An 18581-nucleotide genomic window follows, 5' to 3' on the forward strand; every position below is an offset into this window, starting at 1 on the left:
GTGACTCTTATTCTGGCTTTATTTAATAAAAAAGAAGTCTGATGCCTCAATAAATAAAGAACAGTCTGATAAAAAAACAAATATGGACAAATGTTTTGAGGTAGTTTGATATACATATATAAATATATCATTTTGCTTTATTCTGTTTTGGTAGAAAGAGGTAAAGTTGTGAAATATATGTTTGTTTTTCCATATATCATAATTCTAAAAATTGTGAATAATAGTATATTACATTAAGGCTACACAATATCAGTAGCTCCCAAAGGATCTACCAAAACATAATAATTCTCATTTAATTTTTTTTAAAAAAAGCTTCAGACTCCTGTATGCTTAACGAAATCAAAGAAGAAAGAATCTGCTATATCTTTCAGACTGCTTTTTATTTCATTAAATTTGCGGGTTAAATTTTTGTTTATTGCTTTCTCAATTCAAGATGGCTGGGAATTATTGGAGTAGAAGATTGTAGAAAATAATAAGAGGAACAGTACAAACAAAAACACATGTTCCGCACCTTGTTTTTGTACGGTCAAATTCTTTACCTTTGAATAATTAAACGAAAAGCTTTCCAGTATGTCCATTTATATTTAATTCAAGGAACTGTCATCATTTAGATATTGTAGCTTTAAAAGCAATTCTTAAACAAAGAGAAATAGTCCTCACTCCCATTTTCTGACTAGATAACTTTTTAGCATATAGTTCATCTATATGTATCTCAGACCTGACTTCACTACACTTCTTTTTAAACTCTATTTATTTTTGTAATTATTTTCTGGAAACAACTTAGCCTCTCAGCCAAAAAAGAAGCCTTTTGCTTTTTTGCAACCTCTAAAATAGGTGACTTTAATGATTCCAATTTTGTTCCTTTCTTTCTGCCCTAGTCTGATTTCTAACGATTGTCAACTTTCATCAGTATTCTTGTGTTAATCTCCCCACTTGGCTGTCTGTGGACAGGCAAGTGATTTCACATGCGCGAGTGGTTTGTGCCTGATAGATCTATCTAAATTTAGTTTGCAAGTGCCGTGGAAAATCATGGTTCTGTAAAATATCCTAAGCTTTCCTGTTTTTCCAAGATGCAGGGTAGTTATTTATCTACTTATGTGACAAAAATAATCATAACAAAGAATAGCTTTATGAAGATTTATCATCACCTCAGAATAAATGGCCAAAGTTAAAAGTCTTTGTTAGGGATGACATAAAATTATTATAGATAGGACAACATGCTTAGAGCCGTTAGCAACTATAGCAGGGGAAATAGTCTTTGATGTCTCAAATTCATATGCAACTAGAGTTAGCCACAATAGACAAGGTAATGAATGCCCACCCACGCCCACACACAAATGCATACATATACATATACATATACACTATTTTTCGGAATATAAGACGTACTGGAGTATATGACGCACCTTAATTTTGGGGGAGGAAAATAGGGTAAAGAACCTGCTTACTAGATATTCATCTGGCTAGCATCCTTAGTCTGGTCATTTTCAGCACATTATTTTTTTCCCTGGTTAGGGCTTTTTTAAAAAAACCTTATTTGGAGAGAGTAACAATGAAAGAGATTGCAAGCCAGTAAGAGCTGGGAACATTGTTAGAACCTGGTTAGGGCTGGAAAGAAAAATTCTGAGCATGTAGAGTTGTTGTGGTTAGCTCTGGCCCAGTTCCTGCCCCAAGGAATGTGCAGGTGGATGTGGGGGAAACATCCACATGCCGCAGGCCTGTTTTGCTCCTGATGGAATCTGCCGATGAAGCCTCCTCTGACCAAGGAAGCGTGAGTGCCAGGGAAGAAGGGAGTTTGGCAGACAGCCCAGGAGGAGATCAATCATCGGTATCATCCTTGGATTCTGAACAAGAATTAATGACTGCTTAAGGGAAATTGTACAGACTACCCGGTTGTTTTGAGATGAGTGCTGTTTGTAATACAAAAAGAGTGCTTAGTTTATTTTGAATTTTGTGATAAAGAACATTATTTTGAATTTTCAAATGTGTGTGTGTCTGAAATTTGTACCCTTGAATTTTTGGGAGGCTTCTACCAGAGAGCCCAGCAGAACATAGAGCAATGAAAAAAAACTGCAAAGACTTAGGGGTTGGAAAACATTCTTCGCAAAGAGTAACAATGAAAGAGCTTGCAAGCCAATAAGAGCTGGGAAAATTGTTAGCACCTGGTTGGGGCTGGAAAGAAACATTCAGAGCATGTAGAGCAATGGGAAAAAACCCTACAAAGTCTTAGGGCTTGGAAAACATTCTTAGCAGAGAGTAACAATGAAAGAACCTGCAAGGTAAGAGCTGGGAAGATCGTTAGCACCTAGCTAGGACTGGGGGGGGGGGGGAGGAGAATTGAAAAAAGCTATATTCAGAGTATAAGAATTTTCAATCTCTTTTAGGGAGGAGAAAGGTATATATACTCTGAAAAATATGGTATATAATTTTTTTGAAATAGACTCACTAAAATGACATTAGATAAGAAATTGTCCTTAGTTAATTATTGTGGTTTTTATTAAAAAAAGACATTGATCTAGTGATTAAAGTATCAAGCTAAAAACTAGGAGACTGTGATTTCTAATCCAACTTGGGAATCAGAGTTCATTGTATATGCTGTATATTTTAGACAGAATAATATCTGTAATATTTATATACTGAGTAGTTTCAATTTGGCAGGCTAAGATTTGATATACTGTGGCATTGATTGATCACCATTTCATGGAACTGTGATTATCACATACAATCTATACTTCATATTTCAAAAATATGAACGGTCACATCTGGAAGTAGACAGCTTTCAAGTTATAATTCTGAGCAGTGCAACTGAATACATTCTATTCCACCACAATAGCAAAAAGCATACTAAAAAAACCAATTACTCTAATAGCATCCTGAAGTGTGAGCCAGCATAATGAAGCATAGATTTTTCATATTATAATGAGAATCCATTGTCACATTAGATACATAGAATTGATGTCAGACACTATGGATTGAGTAAAACAGCATATAGAGACACATCACCAATGTTGAATTAGCATGGAATACACATCAAATTGGTAGAACAGATGTGACTAGTTACTATCATTTTTCTCCATTCGTTCTTCGTTTCTGTATGTCTCTGTATAATGTGACATTTTAACAGAGCAATGGCAGATTAAGAACTTTGTATTTTACTAAAAAGGAAAACAACTGATTGACAAGAGCATAATTTTTGCAATATAGAAGAAAAGTTTTGAATGTTTCCAGAATCTATTCTGGAAAAATAAATTATTAGTTCATAACATTTCTCATAATTTGGATTTCCACATCATAGCCAGCCTTATTTTTTAAATCATGTTTTCCTGAACAGGCCACACTGACTGTTCATATATCACATGAAGCCATAATCATAGAAATTACAAAGGTAGATTTGAATCAAGAACAAACCATATCCTGATTTAATGCACTTAATTAAGACACAATAGTTACTGACTGTATGAAAGTAATTGCTGAATTAGTCTTGCTTCAAGATTCAGATTAATATTATTTAATTTGGCTGATTTTGCTGATAATGCTTTGATTTATTATAATGTTATATATTGTTGTGGTTAGCTCTGGCCCAGCTCCGGCCCCAAGGAATATTACAATATGTGCAGGTGGATGTGGGGGAAACATCCACATGCCGCAGGCCTGTTTTGCTCCTGATGGAATCTGCTGACGAAGCCTCCTCTGACCAAGGAAGCGTGAGTGACAGGGAAGAGGGGAGTTTGGCAGACAGCCCAGGAGGAGATCAAGCATCTGTATCATCCTTGGATTCTGAACAAGAATTAATGACACATCCATGCATGCGTAGAGTGATGCATAAGAGACAACAACTGAAGGATTATTACAAGAGAAAATGAGGCCACCTGTGGTTGGGTGGGGCTGCTGTAATTAGTGCTACAGATAAAAGTGCAACCTGGTGTTTTAGCATCATGGCAGTTTATCTGATTCATTGTTTCGTCAAGATTGTGGTTTTTGTGCTGTTCAAGATTGTGTGTGGATTCTCTGGACTTTAGAATTGGACTCAATTTCCCAGTTATTGGGTGAGCAATTGGATTGCATTTAACCTGTGCCTTCAAGATGGCAAATGCATAAATGTTGCTGTATGAATATTTTTGTTGAAGATTAGTGAGTAGTATGGGTCTTATGAGCATTTATCAAAGAGAAAGAAAAAAAGAGAATAATGAGTGTTAAAAGATACTTTATTTATTTTATTTATTTATTTATTTTGTCCAATACACAATACATATTGAAGAGGATAGACATGGGGTATTATATATAAAGAAAAGATATAAAAGTAGAGGGGAAGATATATGAAAGGAAGAAAAGATCTATGATAAATTAGATAAGGAGAGACAATTGGACAGGGGGCGAAAGGCAGGCTAGTGCACTTATGTACGCCCTCTTAGGAACCTGGAGAGGTCAATCATGGATAGTCTAAGGGAGAAATGTTGGGGGTTAGGGGTTGACACTACTGAGTCCGGTAATGAGTTCCACGCTTCGACAACTCGATTGCTAAAGTCATATTTTTTACAGTCAAGCTCGGAGCGATTAATATTAAGTTTGAATTTGTTGCGTGCTCTTGTGTTGTTGCAGTTGAAGCTGAAGTAGTCATTGACAGGCAGGAAGTTGCAGCATATGATTTTGTGGGCAATACTTAGATCGTGTTTTAGGCATCGTAGTTCTAAGCTTTCAAGACCCAGGATAGTTAGTCTATTTTCGTAGGGTATTCTGTTTCGAGTGGAGGAGTGAAGGGCTCTTCTGGTGAAGTATCTTTGGACATTTTCTAGGGTGTTGATGTCCAAGATGTGGTATGGGTTCCAGACAGATGAACTGTATTCAAGGATTGGTCTGGCAAAAGTTTTGTAGGCTCTGGTGAGTAGTGTGAGATTGCCGGAGCAGAAGCTGGGTAGGATCAGGTTAACAACTCTAGAAGCCTTTTTGGCGATATTGTTGCAGTGGGCTTTAGCATTTAGGTCATTTGATATTAGTATTCCAAGGTCTTTTACTGAGTGGGAGTTGGCTGTGAGATTTTGTTTATTCAGTTTATATATGAGGTTTGGATTCTTTTTGCCGATGTGGAGGGTAGAGCATTTGTTGGTTGATATTTGAAGTTGCCAGGTGTTATATATACATAAATATATACACATACTCCTGAGTATTCAGGAATAACATAAGGTAAGGTGAATCTAGGGGTATAGATTAGGTTCACGTGATTTTAAAAAGAGGTAGAAATAAATTTAAAATGAAATATTGCTAATGAATGTGGATTGAATAGAAAAGTGGGAAAAATCAGTACGAAAAAACAATGTTAAACTATTTTATTTGTATGTAAAGAATAGATTAAACTGAACCACTGAGCAAATATTCAAAGGTAGATTAATGAGTTGAGAAGAAAGAAAGACTCAGAATGGAAAGAAATCAAATGAAATCTGAAAGTGAGGGCGGGAGAGAGAGACAGAGAAATAGAAAGAGAGATTCCCAGACTGTTCTACTGTCATAATACCAATTATGTATATACTGAAAAAAAAAGACTGAATTATAAGTAAGAGATGAAAAGCTTTATTAAAAAAATACATTATTCAGCCAATAAAGCAATTGCAATACAACTGCCTAATCTGTTCTCCGTTTGATTAGTTTTCTTTTGATTTGCCCAGCTTTGTTAACATGGTGCTAGCATTTTTCAAATGAGTGGTACTTAAACAACTAGGATTGTATTACTAAGGTCAGAAACCTGAGAAAAAAATGACAAAGTAAGACATATTTGCTTAACTGACATCCATGTAAAAGCAAATGTAAAAATGGAAAATTAGAAAGTCCACCAACAGAGCTATGAAACAGTTTACCATTTTGAAAGCCCAAGCACGAATCGGACATAAATAACATGGAAAATTGATAAAATACCAAATAGGTTGGAAAATATATTGCCAAGGATAATTGGGAAAGACCAGTATGGTTTTATAAAAGGAAGAAGAATATATGAGCCAATTAGAAATATAGTGAATGTGCTGCACCATGCTACCAAAACTAAAAGGAAAATGGGATTACTAAAGTTAGATGTTTACAAAGCTTTTGACAAAATAAATCATGAGTATTTGTTCCAATTATGCAATAGTTTGAACATGGGGAAAGGGTTTTGTCAAATAATAAAAGAAATATATAAGGACAATACAGCCTACGTCAGAGTGAACGGAAATAGAACGGAGAAGATAGAAATAAATAATGGGACTAAGCAGGGATGTCCCCTATCCCCGATGCTTTTTGCAATGGCAATTGAAACGTTAGCTAATAAAATGAGAAAAGATATAAAATGGAAGGGATATCAAATAGGAAGTATGGAATTAAAATTAAATTTATTTGCAGACGATGCCATAATAGTTACAGAAACACCAATAGATATGATTAAAAGAATGATTATAATACTTCAGGAATTTAAAAACCAATCAGGGTTAAGAGTGAATATGGAAAAACCAGAAATCATTTGTTTAAATACAGGGCCTAAAGAACAAATTGAAATACGGAAGGTATCAAGTTTAAAATTGGGTAGCAAGAAAATGAAATATTTAGGAGTATGGTTATTAAAGAATCCGGAAAATTGATAAAATACGTACATATATATAAAAGGAAGAACTCTGTGAAAAAGCATTTCTTTCTATAATTATGCATTACATAAGTCTTGATAAGCAAGACCTTCCTAGTGGGCGGTATGTATCATTGATTGATTTGGTTCTGATTGATTTGGCTCTTTGATTATGATTGCTACTTGACCTTTTTTTCTAATTTTTTGTGCTCTTGACTTATTTTAATATTACAGTCATGTGTATATGAAAGGCTATTTTTAAAATAACAAGATGCTTGACTTTTTGAAAATCTACGTGTTAAATCTGCTGCTGATTTATTTGCACTCAAACAGCTATTATGATCCAGGATATTTCCTACTCAATCCTTGGCATGAGAACTATCCCTTCTATGTGAATTTGGAAACTGTTGTGGCATCTCTATAGGAATACAGTATTTCTTAACTTATCCAGAAATATCTTGCTGCTTAACTTACCCAGAAATATCATGCTGGGTAACAGCCCATTTCATGGGAGCATCTGCAAAACATTTTCCCATAACTCATGCTAACAGAGATTGCAAAAATCATGAATTTCCCTTGTGGATTTTCACAATGCAGAAATCAATTTAGTCACTTTTATATGAGCTTTTGGGCATCACACCATTGAAAAGTAGGAGACAAAAAGAAATTGTGATTGTCCATATAGAGAATATATTTTACTAAATCATATTTGGACTATATGTGGCTCTGGATTACATTTGTTCTCCTTTTTCTCATTCCGTACTCCTGACTCACATTAATATGATAGTCATGCATATATGAAAGCCTGTTATTTTAAAACAAGATGCTTGACTGTTTGAAGATCATAAACATTGTATCCATCTAGGTAATAGCATCCATGCACTGATGATGTTACCTAGTCAAGTAATGAAATGTTTGCAAGCAAACAATCCAAGGGTGGGTTCTCCTTAACTTCCTCACCAGTTTGCATAAGGATGGAACTGCACATTTTGTGCACATCCCTTCCTGGAAAATGATCTTCTGTACATGCTCAGTACTTTAAAATAATCCCTTCCACATTACAAATGAGACAAGGAGCATGGAAAACAGCAGCGGAGTGGCAATTAACGATGCCTTAAACATGATCTAAGTATTGCCCACAAGATCATATGTTGCAATGTCCTGCCTGTCAAAGATTACTTCAGCTTCAACCACAACGACACAAGAGCACACAACAGATTCAAGCTTAATATTAACCGCTCCAAACTTGACTGTAAAAAATATGACTTTAGTAATCAGGTTGTTGAAGCATGGAACTCATTACCGGACTCCGTAGTATCATCCCCAAACCCCCAACATTTTTCCCTTCGACTATCCACGGTTGACCTCTCCAGATTCCTAAGAGGTCAGTAAGGGGCGTACATAAGCACACTAGAGTGCCTTCCGTCCCCTGTCCTATAGTCTCTCCTATATCTCGTATTTCTTCTCTACTATATCTTCTATAACCTTCATTGTGTATTATTGTGTAATGGACAAAATAAATAAATATATTCAATCTGCCACTCCTGATCAGCTGGCCTTTGGAAGCAGAGATAAAGCTCAGTATAACCCAGGGGCTATATAAGCTCAGTATAACCCACTTTCATGGATAAAGAGAAGCAGTTCGCTCTCGGCTTGGAGTCAGAGCTACCGGTTCTAAAGAACCGGTTCAAACCAGCAGCAACCCACCACCGAAACAACCAGACTATGAACAAAAGATTAAGCCATACTTTATTCAAATAACCAAACTTTATAGGTTTGGACAGTAAATGGAATTATAAGCTATGCACATATTTTCATTACTCACTAGACTAAAATGTCATTTGGTAGGAAAAGATCCAAATATTTTCCTTCTCGAGGCTCTTGATTAATTTCCTACGTTCAAACAAATGGCTAATACAACACTGCAACCAAAAAGTGTTCCTAATTTTGGTATGCATTTTAAAGCAATGCAAGCCACTCTGTACTAAACACATGAAATTAATATTGTTAACTGGTATGCAAAGGATCACCATATGTGTTTCCTTTCCTCCTGACAAATGTAGAATCCTGGCAAGTACAGCAGCTGTGAACGTTGCATTTTTTTTCGGTCGACAAATAAGGAACATGAGAAGCATCAGTAGCAACAGATGATGCTGAACCAAAGCTCTTTTGACATTAGAAAGATGCCTGTAGGTACTGAGTGCAGATGGAGGATAACTGACCTTTTAGAATGGAAAAATTCCCATGCGTCTTGTTCTGCAGTGTGAAGAGATCATTTTCAAAAATCTGCTTAGTTATCTGGTTACCAGCTGATGTATTGTAATTCACTGCAGTTCTTATGTATAAACAGTGTCATTTTCAAATGCGGTGAGCAATATAGTGTACAATTGAACTTCTTGTCTTACCAAGGGTACCATTGTCAGTGTACTTCCAAAAGCTCTTGTTTGTGATGAATTGTAGAGAACTAGTGATGGGCAAACCCAATGGTGTTCGGGTTTGGCAAGTTCGGACGAACTTTAGGCAAAATTCGTCCGAACCCAAACCTGAATGGGGAATTCCACCAAGAGATTCCGGGGGCGGAGCTTTGATGTCACATATACCAGCAGGTTGCTAAGGACGCCAAGGTAATCACTTCCTGGATTCCATGGAATCCAGGAAGTGATCACCTTGGCATCCTTAGCAACCTGCCGGTGACGTCAAGACTCTGCCCCTGGAATCTCCTCATGGGAGGGATTCCCCAGCTCCTTCAAAGGAAGGTCTTCACAGAAAAATAAACATTGTTATTTTTATGAAAAAGGATGCCGCAGCGGCGCTGCAAGCAAAGGGCGGTCCTTTCACATAAAAATAAACATGAAGGAGCTGGGGAATCCCTCCCACGAAGAGAATCTGGGAATCCCACGAAGAGATACCATGGAATCCAGGAAGTGATCACCTTGGTGTTCTTAGCAACCTGACGGTGACATCAAAGCTCCAAACGCTGAACACGACCACGAACTTTGCCCGAAGTTTCAAAAAATTTCGGGTTTGTGTTCAGCATACCGAATACCGCAAAATTCAGTACGGACTCGAATTGTGCGAGTTCGGTTCGCCCATCACTATAGAGAACCTTTTTTTCTTCATAAGATTGTACTTCTTTTAATCTGTCATTCAGCAAAAGGTTGCTCGGCTACCTACAGAGCTTTCCCTCATTAAGGTCAGAAATATTTTCACTATGATGCAAAATGAGAAAAGAAGAGGATCTGAAAGCATATGAGCCTTGTCTGTCACCTTCCAAGTGCAAAAATGTGAAGATCTTCATGACAGAACAGGCAATCTGGAAAATCAATATCCTCAATCAGTGAAAATTCTCTATAAACAAAACAAATGACAGAGCAATGCTTCCAATCTTGCAAATGGAATGATGAGTCAACCTATGGAAATATTTGTTTACTGTATAGATTCCTCAATTGCATAAACTAATTCTCTAAAGATTCAACAGTGGGGCAATACATTTTTCTGAAGACAATAAAAACATAGCTAGATTGCAATTATTTGTTCTGTCGGGCTCTCTGGTAGACTTTTCTCAAAAATTCACAGGTACGAACAACTGAGAGATTATTATCAAAGAAAATGAGGCCACCTGTGGTTGGGTGGGGCTGTGGTAATTAGTAAGGCTGCTATAAATAGCCTGTGGGTTTGGCCATTGTGGAGGATTATCTGATCGTTGTGTTTCATGACTGCTTTACTGACTTTGACCTTTTGTGTGCTGATTTTTCCCCGCTTTGAAACTAAACCAGAGCAAAGTGTGTTTCACTTTGTGAAAGACGAAAGACTGTGAATTGCCTCACAGCTGCAAGCTAAGTATCACAGAACAGATAAGGGACTTGTACCAATTACCAGTTTGTTTGGAGACGAGTGCTCTTTGCTATACCAAAAGAGGGCTTAGTTTAAGTGAATTTTCATTATAAAGAACATTGTTTTGAATTTTCAAACATGTGTGTGTCTGAAATTTGTACCTGTGAATTTTGGGGAGGAGTCTACCAGAGAGCCCGACAGAACAATATTCTATTTTTCCACACAGAAACTCACACAATTTCCCCATGATCAGCGATCAGGTACTTTTGTTTGCTTTGTTTTGTTAGGAATGTAAGCAATCTGGGCATTGTTTGTATATTTGCTGTTTGAATGTAGGCAATGATGACCAAATATCTTTTTTTTTTTTAGCTCTAGTACCCAGATAAAAGAGGCTAGTAAGAGGTGGATCAAATATTCCAAAGTGTATGGGGGCAAATCAACAGGGTGAAAATAAAGGCTGATAACATTTTTTAGAAACATTGCCTTAGTTGGTTCCATGTTGATATTGTAAACAGATTAATATGTTAATGCTTGCATTTTCATGATAGGGAGAAATAGACAGATTTTCTCTGTTGAGGCCATGGCTCATATGATTATCATGGTTTTAATGTTCCCAGTTTTAAAGACTATCATTAGGAATGGTTGTTAACTTCAATAATGTATTGGAATGTAAGTTGTATTGTCTATTCACTGTGATGCAGACTACATTTGGCAATTTGTGGGTTGTGAACAGAATATCAAGTCGATGAAATAGATGAAACTTAATATTTATTCTTCCAGGAGAAAGACACCAACAAGGATATCTAATTTCATTTAATCATGGCATACATCTCTATACTGCCTTCCTAATTTCTTCATCTTATCTCCTCATCTTATTGCACTCAGATGGAAGATTCCAGAGGACAGAAGAGGATGGGAAAATAAAACTGCATAACAGTTCTTAACAAGAAACACATGAAAATTAGCTTTATATCCTAGCTTTTACAATTTTCAATCTTTTCCAGTTTGACTTAAAGACAAAAGGGACCCATTTTCTGCTTCCTGGAGGCTTAAAGTAAAGCAAACATTTGCAATAATTTAATATTGCAGCGCCTTCAAATAATGTGTTATTAATATGTCATTTATGGCATTATAATAGCCAGTTTGGGGGGGGGGGCAGTGCAAATGTGTCCAAGATATAGTTTAATCCTGGTTATACTGGTTAAGAATGGTTTTTCTTTAACTTCCTTTTTTCAAATAGTTAATATAAATTTGACAATTTACTGTTTTATAGTCAAGCTCAAGTAGTGAAATATTTTCCAGACTGATTGTATTATTGGAAACAGTTGCTGAACATTTTATCATTAATAGCTGTCAGCCCATTTAGGTAGACAAGGTCAAGTAGTACATGCAAGAAAGGGGTTCAAAGAATATTTTTTATTGCTGTGGGATAGAATAACAGAACTCTAAAAGCCTCTCGTAGTTTTTCTCTGCCTCATCTTACACTAAACAGAATCAAGAGAGAGAGATTTTTATTCTCACGATTTTATCTTCTTAAACTCTCACCTTCTCCCCAGTTCATTCTTTGTCTATATAGGCAAGGTCTTTATGCTTTGCAAAGGTGCCAAAAGAATGTATATTGAACATCACTAATTTTTATTTTAAAATAATATTGCATATGCAAGAAGAGAAAAAAGACTCCAATAATTTTCAACAATGTCTGTTCTTGGCCATTTCTTTTCCAGATGATGGTAGCACTGAAGATAAAAGAAATTGACCTTTAGTCATTGGGAATGCATGATGATACCCCTACTAGAAAGATGCCATCTTTCACTGAGACATAAATATTTCCATTTTATTTCTAGCTTTACCGTAGAGAAAAATGATAGAATAATGGTCATATTGAAAACTTGTTTGTTTGTTTGTTTGTTTATCACATTTATATAGCTACCTAATTCACCAAAGGAGATTCTGGGTAGTATACAACATACAGTATATTAAAAAAATGCACAGATCTAAACAAATATAAAAATCACATTAAATACAACTATTGTAGCAACAGAGATACAAACCCTTGGTGAAGAGAGGATAAAAATAGCTTATCAAATTCAAAGTTCCTTGATAGATCCTTTACATGGCAAGATTTTGAGGAATAGAATCATGATCAATTTAAATTAAATCTTCACAATAAGAAATATTGCATTTTAAAATGATTCTTATTATCCTAAAACTCTAAATCAGTTCCAGTTGTTACAGTTTCAAAAAGGGTCACATATAATAAATCTAAGAACTTCTCAGAATGGCAAATAAATTTAATATATATATATATATATAATGGGGATAGGCACATTTATGAATGATACTTTGGTTTGCACAATACTTTGCAGAGTTTACTTTTTAAAAGTAAAGTAAGAAACAATTTTTAAAAAAAGTGAGATAGGGAACAAAGAAATTTCTGTATATACACTGATGTACATTGCTACTCCTATATATAGATGAGTAACACTTAGGTCAACATTTAAATCTAATGGCTACAACCAAAACAGAAAATATTTCACGTCCTATGAGATAAGAATTTTAGGAGCAAAAACTTTCACAATATATTTGGACATTACGATCTGAGAAAATATCTTTCTAGAGTTATTTGGAGACATAGTTGGAAATTAACAACGTTTTCATTTTTTCAAATTATATCTTGCCTTGGCTTTACAGCAAAAGAGTTGTGTTGGCAAGAAGCCTGTAGAATTTAGAAAACCATGCATTATTATTGCACTTTTAGTCATTTAGTTAAGGATTGTCTTACGAAGAACAGGTGGGATCCTGCCAAGAGACTGTATTCTTTTGGCACTCTTTTCTTTTGTCATCTCACAGCATTTTTGAAAGCAAGTCTACAAAAATGTCTAGTTAAAGCCATTGTAGATAGACTTTATTTTTAAACCTTGATCACTTTCCATAAGACCGTTATGGGAATTGAGATTGTTCAAAAAATATCAATCCAAGAATTTTTCTCCAGCCACATTCCTATATATTTATGTATAAGACCTTCGGAAAGATTACCCTATAAAAGGACTCATTTGTATTCCTGCGACTAATGCTTGTTATTGCTTTTCCCACTGTGGAGTAACTGATCTATTAAGAACTAAGATAGATTTTTCTCCCCCTTTGGATCTCGGTACATTTTTGGCTTAGAGAAGACATGGCAATACTCCAAAATTTTCACTTCTCTCCATTTTGAATGCAAACAATATGGCTAACTAGAAGGTGTTGTGGTTCAGCCTGAGGCTGCTCAGGGACCGGCTGTGTCTCTGCTGGCTCCATGCCCGGAGGAGGATGACAGCGAAGAGGAGGGGACTGAACAGTCGGACAGGGGAGAGGAAAATCAGGAATGGGATGAAGGAGAACAGCATGAGAGTCCTGGGGTGGGGGTGGGCTCTCCCCAGCCAGTAGTTTGGAGTCATTAGGTGATGAGTCTCAAGCTGTCATTGACATGCGACAGAGACGGTCAGATCAAAGTAAGGAGCAATTAAAGAAGTATTATCAGCACTGAATTAGGAACAGCTGGGTTTGGGTGTGGTCCTCCTTAGCAGGGTTTAAAAGGCAGGCAATCCCTTGAAGCCATGTGGAGTGTTATCAGTTTGGAGTGGCGTTATCCTGTCTTGTTTCTCAGCGTCTCTGTTCCTGGCTTGTGGCCCAGCAGCTTTGGAAGACCTGTGGGAGGTGTAGGTCTGCTATCTACAGCCTCGGCTTGGCAGCAAGAATTCTGTATTGCTGCATGGGCTTTTGCCTTCGTGGATATATCTGAAGATACAGCATTTTCCTGTTTGTAAGGACATTTTCTGTTACCTGTGTTTTTCTTGAATTTTATAAAACTGCCTTTGCCTTTTACCAGTGTGTCTGGCTTCTCTTTTTGGGTTGGTATTGACTTCTGGAGTGACCCAGACAGAACAGAAGGATAGGTTTGCAAATATAAAGATAAGTTTCTAGCAAGGGTAAATGGATTTGCCCTGTATAGAAAACCTACTGACCCAGCATGCAACCTAGAGAGCAGGTTCATGTAGTGGAAGACTTTCTTTTAAAATTGGATGACTTTGTAGCCATTTTTCATCATTCTTCTCCCTTTCTTTCTCTAATAGCTTCAGGACCAGACATTCCTTTCACAATTGCAGGGAGTATATAGTTTTAATGTAGGTCAGAAATGCCATGAAGGTGTCTTGTGGCACTACTTTTAAGCTACATGAAGGGATCTCTGTGTAAGTGAAGCAAGTTCATTTTTAAAAGAAAAAAGGAATGAAAGACCATTAATTTCTTTTCTGGTAGTTGCAAGTTGGCAATAGGCCATTTGTCATAGATGAATCATTAGTTCGTTTAAACTGCTGTACCAGTCCACTGACTTTAGCTAAGCACACAGTCCTCCATAATTACTTGTTAGGTTAATGCTCCAGCACACATATACACAATTCACAGCTGTTTCTTTGAAATAGGGCAAACCCACTACTCATTTTGGATGTCAAGCTAAAAGTCCTTCTGTGATCTAATAGGTTAATGTGTGGCAGGATATCTCAGAGCTGATCTGCATAAGCCCTTCTTTTGAAGGGTTCCATAGACAATTGCTAAACTATAATCATGTGCATGTGCTGAATTGGCTGTACAGTATTCAAATTACAACTGCTGAATCAGTTCAGGATCTATCTCCTTCCTACTTATCTTTCTCATTCTTACAAAAAATATCTTATTTCTGATTAAAGTCCTTTTCAATTAGAATATCATATGAAAGGTGGGAAAGGAAATAAAACTGGGGGAGAAAAGGGGATGTATGAAGTACAGCCAGGTTCAGCTATAAATAAATACCTATGCACTAATGCTCAAAGTTTTGGGAACAAAGAGGATGAACTTGAAATGCCAGTACAGTGGTCCCTCGATTTTCGCAGGGGATGCGTTCCGAGACCGCCCGCGAAAGTTAAATTTCCGCGAAGTGGAGATGTGGAAGTAAATATACTATTTTTGGCTATGAACAGTATCACATGCCATCCCTTAACACATTAAACCCCTAAATTGCAATTTCCCGTTCCCTTAGCAACTATTTAGATTATTACTCACCATGTTTCTTTATTAAAGTTTATTAAAACAAATATTTATTAAAAGTGGACAAAAGTTTGGTGATGACATATGATGTCATCGGGCGGGAAAAACCGTGGTATAGGGGGAAAAGCCGCAAAGTATTTTTTAATTAATATTTTTGAAAAACCGTGGTATAGACTTTTCGCGAAGTTCGAACCCGCGAAAATCGAGGGAACACTGTATATGAGTACATATCAGGTATGGTATTGCCATTACTAAATCATGGTGTGATGAAACTCACATTGGAATGTACTGTTGGAAGGATATACATTTTTCAAATAGATGTAACAAAAGAGCAGATAAGTTGCATTATATGTAAAAAGCCACTACACTGCTGCAGAAATGCATAAAACCGAAGGAGAAAGTTTTCTTGAATGTATATGGGTCAAAATAAAATATAAAAAGAATGACATTGCCATAGGTATATTATTAGATTTTTAGATTTAGATTTATTACTAGAGTTGGAAGGGAGCTTGTCGTTTGGCAGGCCCCAGGGGAAGAACCTTCTCTGTGGCGGCCCCGGCCCTCTGGAATCAACTCCCCCCAGAGATTAGAACGGCCCCCAACCTCCTTGTCTTTTGCAAATTATTCAAGACCCACCTTTGTCGCCAGGCATAGGGGAGTTAGGATATTCCTTCCCCTAGGCCATTACAAGTTATGTATGGTATGTTTGTGTGTATGTTTGGTTTTTATAATAAGGGTTCTTAGTTGTTTTATTAAATTGGATTGTTACATGTTGTTAGCCACCCCGAGTCTGCGGAGAGGGGCGGCATACAAATCCAATAAATAAATAAAATAAAAATAAATCTAGTCCCACCTCCCCTTTAGTTCAAGCGGAAGATACTACAGTATTTGAGACAGATGGCAGTCCAAATTTCCCTGAAAGATTGCAAGTGCTGGGGCTCTTACAATCTCCAGTGGCAAGCTGTTCCACTGGTCGATCACTCTCACCATCACTTTCAGATTTAATCACTCCTTGGTCAGCTTCCATCCATTGTTCCTTGTTTGGCTTTCTGGTCACAGAGAAAACAGCATGATCCCCTCCTCTCTGTGGCATCCCTCAAGTACTGGAACATGCTATCATGTCGCCCTGGTCCTTCTCTTCAACAGACTCACCAATCTCAGTTCCTGCAGTCGCTCTTAGTATGTTTTATTTTCCAGATCCTCTATCATCCTGGTTGCTCTCTTCCACACTTTCTCTAGAGCTTTGATGTACTACAAGTCACCCAATCAAGCAAAAAATAGCATCTTCACCAGCAAGTCACCATGCTGATAATACTTCAGTAAGAAATGTAAGTATGTAGAGTGTCACCTTCATCAAATTCTTTTATTTCAAACCATTGGTAAATGTTTATATATACCGTATATATATATAGGTTGCTATAAAAATGTAGGAGGTTATGATCTCTTATCCTCTCTGATGATCCAAAAGCTTTATTCGTAGAAATACAATTGCATGAAAAAGTTCAGGTACCCTGGACAACTTGTATAACAAGTTCTACATTATACAAAGCTCAATCAACATTGTTCTATAAATTGGAATGCATATTTTCTTTTACTGTAATATGCAGTTGTTTACAAACTGAAAACAATAAAATAGTAAATATAGCAGACACTAATATCTGCATGGCATGGGACCAGATTACCTCCGGAACGGCCTGCTACCGCACGAATCCCAGCGACTGATAAGGTCCCACAGAGTTGGCCTTCTCCAGGTCCCGTCGACTAAACAATGTCATTTGGCGGGCCCCAGGGGAAGACCCTTCTCTGTGGCAGCCCCGACCCTCTGGAAACCAACTCCCCCCGGAGGTTAGAACTGCCCCCACCCTCCCTGTCTTTCGTAAACTACTCAAGACTCATTTATACCACCAGGCATGGGAGAGTTAAGATATTCCTTCCCCCTAGGCCATTACAAGTTATGCACGGTATGTTTGTGTGTATGTTTGGTTTTATTATAAGGGTTTTTAGTTGTTTTATTAATTGGATTTCTACATGCTGTTTTTATCATTGTTGTTAGCCGCCCCGAGTCTGTGGAGAAGGGCGGCATACAAACAAACAAACAAACAAATAAATAAACAAACAAACAAACAAATCTGGACAGTCTTGCAATATTTTGCAACACATCCTTTGGCAAAAATACAAATTTTTTACTTTTCCTATAGCCAAGGGCGCTTTCTTTTGTTTGCCAATTCCTCCACCTCTCACTCTTTATTGCAAAATTCTTGTAAATCTAGAATATTCTATGTTTCTTTGAATGCCTTTATGTATATTGTACATATTGAGTAATATTCATGCCCTGGAACTGTGAAAAACATTACAAAATCTTTTTGTTTCTTTTATGAGGATTTCATTATTGAAGTCTGTTTCATATAATAATAAGCAATAAGCACTTAGACATATATAACATTATTATATGACATTGTTACAATTATTGTTATTGTTACATTATTACTGTATATTATTCATAGTCTTGTTGAAATATACAACTCGTTTTAGCTTCAATTTCTAGAAAATTTAGTCTGTTGGCTATTTATACATTACTAATCAGGCTTCAGTGTTGTCATAATAGCCTGAAGGATCTTAGTATCTTAAGATGGTATCTTGGTATCTTAATGCTGGAGGAAATGACTTCCCCATTTGTTCCTACTGAATATTGAGCACAATCCTCTCTCACAAAGTACTAAGAAAGGTATGTAGTAAATTGTCTATCTTTGTTTAAAAAGTGTGGTTCCACAGTAATAGGAGGACCTGACAAAGCTGGATTCAATACTTCTAGGGGATAGATGAAGCTCTAAGATTAGTCACCATTCTTCTAATTAACTGCACTGGGGACAGAATGAAAAATTGTCTGTAGCTGAGTTATATTGCTTTTTTATCCTCAATCTTTCTGCAATTAAAAGGAGCAAAACTTCTAAATTCCCAGTGGTCCCTTATAATTGGAAACTGTGGTCAAGAATGGCAAAACATTATTTAAAAATTCCCCTGATATAGTAATATAATTAGCAATCATTCCTCCTATGCGCACTATAATTCTGACAAAAGAATAACTGAGAAGACAAGGAAAGAA

The sequence above is a fragment of the Erythrolamprus reginae genome, chromosome 7 (genome assembly GCF_031021105.1).
Source record: "Erythrolamprus reginae isolate rEryReg1 chromosome 7, rEryReg1.hap1, whole genome shotgun sequence".
Lineage (NCBI taxonomy): Eukaryota > Metazoa > Chordata > Lepidosauria > Squamata > Dipsadidae > Erythrolamprus > Erythrolamprus reginae.